Consider the following 10,855-nt stretch of genomic DNA (forward strand, 5'->3'; position numbering starts at 1 on the left):
CTTCCTTAAAAGGAAATTGGGATGGTGAGAAAGGTAAAAGGAATGACGGGAAGCCCCCAGACAGCAAATGCCTACTCTGGCTAAGTGAAATAAAGAAATTTTCACAGATGAAGTGACATTTCAGATAGTTCTTGAAAGGTGGGTAGGAGTTTGTCAGGCCAGGAAGATGAAACTGGCATTTCATTTGGAGGAAATAATCTAGGCAAATGACCCTGGGCATGAAACAATGGGGGTGGGGTCAGTGTGGCTTGAATGAAGTGTGAGGGCTTGAGTGACATGGTTGGTCTTGTTGTCCAGGCTGGCTGTGGAAGTAATTGCTACTGAGAGAGTGGACAGAGGAGTGAAGAGGGAGGGGGAGGAGGGAGTTCAGGTCATTGTGAAGGTGAAGGCACATTTGGTAGGAGAAAGAGAGGGAGAAGTAGCAGGAAGGAGGCTCCGATCAGAGACAATTTTGGAGTTTGAAGTCATATTGGTGAAATAGCTCTATGTGTGGCTGGTAAGTGGCTGAGGAGAAATAGAGACTAAGATGACTAGAACGAGGAGGTTTAGGATATAATGCAAAGTTTTCAACATGGACATTTAACCCCATAGGTACTGGTAGCCTACAGTCATTGAGTGATGGGAGAGGTAAAACATCTCTACCCCCTTACCTATGGGAAGAGGCAGTCCTTTAGGGCAATTCACTCTTGAAAGCTCTAAACTCCTCCTGAAACCCTATCTTTGCTCAGCTCCTTCCCTTGCCCTCTCCTGTATTTTTCACTTTTTTGTATGTTTCATCACAAGACCTAAAACCTTAACATTTAAATAAGTACCATCTAAATCATCTAGAAAAAGAAATTTATTATTTTGAATTTCAAGTTCTAATTACATCATGAACCACACGGAGGATGATTAAGAGTCAAAGAAATTAACAGTTGAACTAGGAGATGAATATCTTTTAGTCTGACTAAAAATCAGGTGCTTTCACCATTAAAATGACACAAAGAAATAAAAATGGGAAATCCTTTTCCCTGAAGGAAATCTTGCCGACACAGACACTGCATCTTTCTTATCTAAGGTCAATTGTATTTAATATACACCAGCGTCAGCTTCTGATTTTCTAAATAATGCATCAGAAGCACTCTTCACATTTGCCCTTAATGTGTGTCAGGAAGATCTAACCTCAGATCAGGAGGGAGAATAACGATCCATTACTAAAAATAACACTGTATCCAAGAAAGAATGACTCGGCAAAGAATTTAGTCAGACAAAGATACAATCAACTCAAATACACTTGAGTAAGAGCACAGATATTTACAAAAATCAAGTTTATTCGCACTGTCTCCAGATCATTGTCAAACATAAATACCTCCAGTGGTATTGATAAGATATAGTAGACAAATTGTACTATAAATAAATAAATTTAAAAATTCCTATTCCAATATCTGCTCAGCAGAAATTGAAATAACAGGGATTCTGACTTAACAAAGATTTACTTCACAATCTAAAACTTTTAATTTAGCAGAAAGAAATATGGTTTACAAAACAACTGAAGAATCAAAAACCAATATTTATCACGTTATAATAGGAGCTAACATTTATAACGTACTTAGGCATCAGGCAGTTTTCTGATTGTCTGTAAGTGGAAGAAGCTATTATCATTCACATTTTACCGATGAGGTGATGTATACATACAGAGGGTAAGTAAGTAGCTTGCCCAAGGTCATACAGTTGGTACCTGCAGATGAGTATTCAAATCTATGCTCATTCTGAGTCTGTGCTTGTTCTGCTTCTGAGAGCTACATAATATGTAGAACCATGTGATAAACAGAAAGTTACTATCAACTGGTGAAAAAATTGCAAAACAGGCCCAAAATACATTTTAAAAATAAATTTATTATAATTTGTTGTAAGTATTTTAAACAATGAGTTGTTTATTTATAGTAATACTTCATTTATCTGACATTATTGAGAAATGTGTTTCACATAAATCATTTTTCCTATTAGATGAATCATGTCTTTTTGCTTGGACTGTTTTCTGACAGAAATCTGTCTAAAAAGTATATATTTCTCCACTTTACCCAACAGAAGATAATGAGCATGATTTAACCTGGTTTTAACCAACTAGACTGGATACTGTCAGGTGTGTATAATGATGCTTTGAATCATCATTATACACACCTGACAGTATCCAGTCTAGTTGGTTTGGACATGGTTATATAAGAAGCTAGTGCCTGTGGAAGGCCTTGGATAGTGGTAAGCCCTTCAGTAATGAGTGGGAGCAAAACGGGCAAGAGAAAGATGGTGACATGCCGTACTCATGAGCTCGTAGGGGGCAAGAGTGCCTACTGAAAGTGGCTGGGTTGACACTTAGCTGTACTTGCTTATTCATACCACCTTAGGTTACTGTTTCCCAAAGGGTACATGAGATAATTTTATTTCCAAAATTTTTATTAAATCAAATTTTAAAAGTTCACTGTAGAAAAGTCAACAAAGGTTTTAACAAAACCAAAATATACCTTTTTATACAATATATGTATATACTAGCAGCAAACTACTTGAGATTTTTTTTATGTTCTTTTAGTTTTTCATTTTAAAGAAAGCATAATCAATGTATATTATATAGAATGTCAACTAATCCATCTTTTATTCGGTAATTTGGGATTTCTAGTGCAAGTTATTTTATAATTCTCCTTAATGCTAGGATCAAACCCCATTTGACCAAAAAGTAGTGAAGCAGAGTGGGTGATAGAATGTATCTCACTACTTCATAGTCATGCCATTATCTTTGAGAACAAATGAACACTATATAAACAGTATTGGGATTGTGTAAACTCAAATTTTAAGGTGTAATGGCAGCCAACTGGAACAGTTAACATTTGAGTATAATTTTTTAAAAATTTGGTGATATATAGTGGCTAACACATGGAAACAACCAGTGTGTCCTTCGATAGATGATTGGATAAACAAGATATATATATATATATATATATATATATATATATATAGATAGATAGATAGATAGATAGATAGATAGATAGTATAGATATAGATACAGATATATATCTATATATATCTGTATCTATATCTATGTATATAATGGAATATTACTCTGTCATGAGGAAAGATGAAATAGTGTCACTTGTGACAACATGGATGGATTATTATGCTAAGTGAAATAAGTCAGTCAGAAAAAGTCGAGAACCACATGACTTCACTGATATGTAGGATATAAAACTGATAGCAACAAAGGAACAAGACAAACAAACAGAGAAAGAAAAACTCTACAGACACAGACAATAGTTCAGTGGTTACCAGAGGAGACCTACAAGGAGAACTGACTCTGGGTGGTGAACACACAATGTGATATATAGATGATGCACTACATAATTGTACACTTGAAACCTATGTAATTTTTTAACCATTGTCACCCCAATAAATTTTAATTTAAAAAACAGATGAAAAAAATTTTGGTGATAGACAAAATTTTAATCAAATCAGAACATTTCAATCCCATATTCCTTACCAGTTTTTAAAATCTTAATAGAAATTCTGTATATAACTTAACAAACTGCATGCATGTGTGTGTATATACACATACAAAAATAAATGTATATATGAGGAGTGACAATTAATTTCGCGAACTCATTCTAGAAAAAGTGCTAAATAACTCATTGCTGAATATCACTATGGTCACCTTCGAAGTACTCCCCTTGGGAAGCTATGCACCCACACCAGTGCCTAGTCTACCCTTCAAAGCAATGTTGGAACTCTTTCTGGAATGGTCATCAGTACTGTTGTTGTATTACCTTTGATGTCCTGAATGTCATCAAAATGTCTTCCGTTCTATATTTCCTTTCTCTTTGGGTAAAGAAAGAAGTCATTGGGGGCCAGATCAGGTGAGTAGGGAGGGAGGGTGTTCCAATACAGTTATTTGTTTACTGGCTAAAAACTCCTTCACAGACAGTGCCGTGTGAGCTGGTGCATTGTTGTGATGCAAGAGCCATAAATTGTTGGCGAAAAGTTCAGGTCGTCTAACTTATTCACACAGCCTTTTCAGCACTTCCAAATAGTAAACTTGGTTAACTGTTTGTTCAATTGGTATAAATTCATAATGAATAATCCCTCTGATATTAAAAAAGAAAAGGTTAACAACATTGTTACAAGTTCGTGAACTTAATTGTCCGACTTCGTATACCTTGTATATCTTTAGCTTTGACTGAATTTTTCAAATGAGATGAAGCCAAACTTCTCATTTAAATATATGTGTAGAATACCCAACTGAATCACCAGCTGAAAGTTTCTAATAAATGTTTCATCTTAGATAATCAGAAATACTGGTTATTGAAACTTCTGAGGCCAAAGAGCTATAATTCAGCTTAATATAATTTAGGCTAACAAATTAGCCTACCAAACAAGATTTGAAATTACCAACTACCCATGAAAGAAATAAATTATTCTCATGATAGTTCCTCCTAATAGTAAAAAAATGAAGTATCTTTACATTGATCTGTTACTTTTTAAACAGTTAAAATTATTTTTAAAAAATCTCACTAGTCTTCAACAATACTAAATGCTATACAAATACCATGTTCTTATAGTTGAATTCTTCAGCTAGAATCTGTTTTAAATTTTTTCCTTTGGATTGCTTCATTTAGCACTTCAGGTCTCCATCCTGCAACTCTGATAACTGGGTCAGATTTGTTAGGTTTATACCCATCACATCTTTCAGAATTTGCTACTGTGTGTTACCTGTGTGCAGTAACATCAATGGGAGAAACTGCACCAAATTTCAGAGCAACATAAGGAAAAATTCAAGAATACATAATATAAAAGAAAGTACAATAGGATTCCCTTTCACCATTGTATTAATGATATATAATCCTTTTAATGTTTTTAAAGATAATGTCCTAACTTTCATTTTTTTAACTTATCAAGAGGATAAAATTTTTAGATGGTCCACCTTTATTTTTCAATTAAAAACTAAAACAATAGACTGAATTACTTTTATTAATACACACATCAAGTTATTGAAAAGGTAACTTAATGCAGTTTTCTCCTTAAAGATGGCACTTGCAGGTACAAAGATGCAGAGATGGCTACACCCTTCAGATGTTTACTGGAAGAGATTCTTCAACAGCAGTTTGATACTGGGTTTTCTCGTCCAGCTGAAGGTTCACAAATTCTCTATCATCAAACTGATGCTTTTGATTTAACTAACAAAATTTCTAGTAACCTGTCTAGAATCTCCCCAAGAAAGAGACACACAAATAGGACAGGTCACAGGAACTATCTGAAATAGGTGATTACTGTTACAGTGATCCAGTAAATGCTGGCTGGTAAAATTTGATTCTTGATGCAATGGAAATTTTAAGGTGGGATGCCCTGAAGAAATTGTACTCTCTTGTTAAATTTCTGTGCTATCAGATGTGGATGTTTCTCTTCTGTTACTGTTCCCTACTGAATCTTGAGAGATCTGAATGTTTGCAATGATAGCAGAAATACCATGTTCATCTTGATTGTTCTTACAAGATTTGTAATCATGTGTCCTGTGATAGAATTTAATCTATTTTACACAACATCTGCAGCTACCAGAAAACTTCCTCATGATATTTTCAATGTATATGGTCTGTTGAGGACACACTCTAGCTCTTCTAATCACATTTGCACCACAGAGGGGACAATGTATTTCACTTTCTCTCATTGCAGTCTGGGAACATTTTCTACAGACAACGTGCTGACAGGCCAGAGTCCACGCTGGAGTTTAGAACACCTCCTGACGGACGGGACAGTAGAAATAATATTTGGAGTAGGTAGTGGCCACGGAGAGGTCCTTGGCCATGGTGGGGTGGGGAATCAAGGCAGTGGCAGCCGCCGAGGTAGCAGTGGCTGTGGGGCTCTGGGAGCCGATTCCCTGATGTGCGAACGCGGAGGGGAAGGGGACCATAAGATAATTTTAAGCAGCACACACACAAACTTTAAAACTTTGATAGTTAATATATTTAATATATATTCATATGTAGTTTCTATTTGCGGCAAGTGATACTAATGTCCTTTTTTTAAAAAAAAATTAACAATGAAATACTTCAATCATACAAAAAAAATACAGCAACTAAAATATAACCCTCTCTTTTCACACACACACAATTTAACAGATGGTAACATTTTTCCTTGTTTGTTTTAGGTATCTCTATAAGGACACAATGTTACAGACACACCCAAAGCCTCCAGCATCCATTCCCCTTGCTCCCTTTATAGGAGGTAGCACTATCTTCCTTAAGTTGCTATGTAGCTCTTTCGCTACATATATGTAGCCAATATTATTTCTAAACTTTATACAAATAGCATCATACTCTCTATACTTTTGCAACTCGATTTTTCACTTTTTGAGATTTATTCAACTGGATACAAATAGGTCTCACTCATTCCTTTAAACCACTGTCAAAATTCTTTGTATTAATAGACCAGTTTATTAATTCATTCCTCCATTATTTATCCTACCTATTCGAGAGACATTACTTTTTTCCACTTCTATGCTACCAAAACCAATTCTGCAATGGAAATTCTTGCACACACTTATAAAGATGTGTGAGAATTTCTCTAGGATATACTTCTAAAAATACATATGTTGAGTGTGGGGTATACACATCTTAAAAGCTACTAGATATTATTAAATTGCTCATTCTGGATCACTCATGGGATTATCTGACCTAGTTTTGCCAATCTGTGTAAAATGATAACTCTTTGCTATCAAATTTGCATGTCTGCAATTACTAATGAAAAGTGTATTTACTCGCTGTGTTGGTTGTTTTCCTCTTCTAAGAATTGTTTGTATCATTTACTTGTTTTTTAAAATTTGGCTTCTTGGTCTTTTGGCTAAGATCAAGTGTTTTTTTAAAATTTGGTTTTCTTATTGATTTGTAGGTGTTCTTTATATAACCCAATACTAATACTTTGTTGACTATATTTGTTTCAATATCTTCTCCCAGTCTGTGGGGATTTTTTTCCCTTTATAATTTATTTTTTATAATAAAAAATAAAAATTATGAATTTTGCCATTATGGTTTTATATTTGTCTTTTCTAAGAATTCCTTTCTTATGCCAATATCACATTTTCTAAAATAATTAGAGCTTTAGTATTCATATTTAGTTCTTTAATTCACCTGGAATTCATTTTGTATATGAGGATGAGATCTGAATTTAATCTTCCTCCAAATGAGACTCAATTGCCTGTGTCCAATTGGTTTATCTTTTTCCAGTTGATTTGTAATGCATTCTCTGTCACATACCAAGTTCTCCTGTATATCCTGGACTGAATCTAGACTCTTTTCTATTTTTTAATCCATGTGTTAATGTCATGCTGTTTATATTAACATTTTATAGTAAGAATCTAGTAGTAAAACCTCCACTTCTCAATCTACTTCAAAATAATCTTGGCTATCCTTAGACTTGTTTTCATACTGCTTTTAGAATTTGCCAAATTCTGTGAAAAACCCTTTGAGCAAATTTTAAACTAATTTGACAAAAAATGATGTCTTAGAATTTTGAATCTTCCCATTTATAAACATAATGACTCTTTATTAATTCAGGTATTTTTTTCAGTAAAGTTTTACACCTTTCTTCTCAAACATCTTGTATATCTTTTGTTAGATTTATTCTTAGGTACATTTTTAGTTTATATTCCTGTGTTAAATAATATTTTAGTAATTTCATTTTAATGTGTTTTTATCTCACATATACAATTTATTTTTTAAAGATTTTTATTAAAATATAGCTAACATACAATATTATATTAGTTTCAGGTGTACATCATAGTTATTCAACAGTACCCACCTGGCACTATACAGAGTTATTACCACATTATCGATTACATTCCCTATGCTAAAGAAATGATCACCATGATAAATCTAGCAACCATCTGACACTGCACCATGCTATCACAATATTACTGACTATATTTCTGTGCTGTATATTATATCCCCAAGACTTATTTGTTTTATATCTGGAACTTTGAACCTCTTATTCTTTTTTATCTCCCCCCTCCTTTTTAATTTTTCAATTAAAGTTGACATTCAATATTATTTTATGTTAGTTTCAGGTGTACAGCATAGTGGTTAGACATGTATATAATTTAAGAAGTGATCCCCGACTAGTACCCACCTGGCACTATACATGAAAAGTATAGATACATTCATAATTATTGCCATATTATTGATTGTATTCCATATACTTTACATCCCCATGACTGTTTTGTAACTACCAATTTGTATTTCTTAATCCCTTCGCTTTTTTCACCCTGTCCCAACCCCTCTCCCATCTATCACCCTAGATAGAACTAGTACCCATCTGACACCATAAATAGTTATTACAATAGTATTGCCTATGTTCATTATGCTATACCCTACATCCCCATGACTACTGTGTAACAACCAATTTGTACTTATTTATCCCTTTCCCTTTCACCCACCCCCAAACCCCTTCCCATCTGGTAACCATCAAAATGTTCTCTATATACTAGAGTTTATATACTAATTTTTAAGTCCAGCAACTTTGCCAAACTATACTCACGATTTAATAGATTTTCCTGAATTTTTCAAAAGCGGCATCATATCATTGTGATGAATTGTTCCTTTGAACACTATGTGTTGATGCTTTTTCTCCCTATTAATGCTTTTACCTTGAAATCTATTTTGTCTGAAATTAATCTTAACTTTCTTTTGCTTAGCATTGCCTGGGATATCATTTCCATCCATTTACTTTCAGCCCTCTTGTCTCATGTTTTAAGTATATTCCTTGCAAATAGTATATATGTGTGAGTATGATATTTTTATTTCAATCTAAGACTCTCTGTCCTTACTCATATTTTTTTTCTGGGCTGCATTCAGGGCAATTTCCTCTGATCTTTCTTTAGCACATTAATATTCTGTTCCACAGTGTTTAATCTTCTGTTTAACCTATATATTCACTTAATTTAATGAACATTCGTTTTCTTAGTTCCATTTGGTTCTTTTTTCATAGATGCCTATTCCTTTGTTTATAATGCCTTGTATTTTTTCTTATGGTTTCTTAACCATTTAAAACTATATTTATTCCATAGATTTTTTTTCTTCACATTGTTGTTTTACTATATCAAGATTTGGAGTGCTATGTTTCATATTGTGTGTGTGTGGGTGTGAGTGTCTGTGTGTTGCATGTACATGCAAACTGACTCTCACTGAGTAAATTTTTTTTTAATTGGTGCATTATATGAAATTTTCTTTTAAGGTCATCCCCAACAAAGCTTTTTTATGTAGGAACTGTGGGAATGTTTCTCCAAACTGCTTTTGTGTTGCTTCTGTCAGGTTTCCAGACTTAACATCTCATTGATTGAAGGAAAATTTTTATATTAACATATTGGCTTGAAAATGTTCACAACACACACACACACACACACACACACACACACACAAATCAGGTGACATAAATTCAAATTCAAATCTGTAACAGGTACAGGGCTGTTATGTAGGTTTTTCCAGGGAGATGTTTTTCCTCTGTGTTTGCCTATAATGGTGGGTGGTTGTTTGTTTTTCCTAATCTCCCCTTTTGCTGCATGCACAGCTCTACGAGATGCCTAGATTTATTCATAGCTCTTCATTCCAGTTCTATTCTCAAAAGTCATAATGTCTTTTTTACTTTCCCATCCTGGGATTTAAAATCCAAGGTTCATCCATGACCAGTTCTGATCATAGCTTTACCAAAACATCAACTCACATGCTTATTTTTCATCATTTCTAGCACCTGGGGATTTCAGTTTCTTGTGAGCCCAGCTCTGCATTAAAAAATAATAAAAGTTTTGGTATACTTTAGGTATCATTTTTAGATATTTGTAGCAGCAGGATTTTCATATAGCACTACACCATTTTGCTAGAATAGGATACCTTTAGTAATTTTCTTTTAAAATCAACTCATTTACATAGAACTTGTACTGGTTTAAAGAAAAACTTTCAGTAATAAGAAAGGTATTAAAAAAACTTTCAATAATAAGAACCCAGTTAGGTTCCCTGATTAAGCAGACTCTAAGAGTTCATGGTGTTTATTAAGAAGTGCCCTTGGGAACCACACTTGGGGAAGAAGATGAATGGGGTGGAGGGAGAAGCTGTGATGCAAGCCCAGTTAAACCACTGCCTGACCTCACAGGGTGCTCTGGGGCTAAATGGCTTTTCTAACTCATTGCAAGTTAGGCTGAGATGGTTCGGCCTTTATGCTCCTGAATTGATTAGTCATGGGAAGTAGCCGGAGACATGACATTGGGCTATGCAGAAATCTGCACCTGAGACTGCTGACAGCTGTCTGCAAACTGCAGTCCCAGCAATTGGACAATAAGTTCTTCATTGAAGTGGGGATATGACTGGCACTTCACATAATCCTCCACATATGAAAGGTGGGACAATTAAGTTCGCGATCTTTCCACTATGTAAGTGCACAGTGGAAAGTTTGTGAACTTAATTGTCCAACCTCATATATTCCAAACGTCAGTAAATTGGAATACAAATGATAAATTTAACCTAGCTGGTCAGAGACCCCAGAAGCAAGAAAAAAGAATGCCAAAACTGGCTTAAAGCAGGATGTCAAGGCAGGCCCCTCTAATCACGAACACAGTAGTGATCTGATTTCTAAAATTAATGATGATTAATTTCAAGAAATGCCAGGAAGGACCTTGTCAGGAAGGATGCAGAAGGTGGTGACCAATGACCTGCAGGAATATGCTCCATTGTTCTCACTGCTTAATTAATTACTGATTTGTCTTGCTAACAATTTAATAATTACTCTATTGGGCTCAATTCTGACTCAGAAAGAAAAATTAGTTATTGAAGTTGTAGTGATAAGATACCCTGAG

At 34.4% G+C, this 10,855-nt stretch overlaps 1 pseudogene; it reads right to left on the reverse strand.

Moving 5' to 3' along the window:
* Nucleotides 1-5,087: 5,087 nt before the first annotated feature.
* On the reverse strand, nucleotides 5,088-5,821 carry LOC117016029 (E3 ubiquitin-protein ligase RNF138-like; annotated as a pseudogene).
* Nucleotides 5,822-10,855: the final 5,034 nt, after the last annotated feature.

The sequence above is a fragment of the Rhinolophus ferrumequinum genome, chromosome 23 (genome assembly GCF_004115265.2).
Source record: "Rhinolophus ferrumequinum isolate MPI-CBG mRhiFer1 chromosome 23, mRhiFer1_v1.p, whole genome shotgun sequence".
NCBI lineage: Eukaryota > Metazoa > Chordata > Mammalia > Chiroptera > Rhinolophidae > Rhinolophus > Rhinolophus ferrumequinum.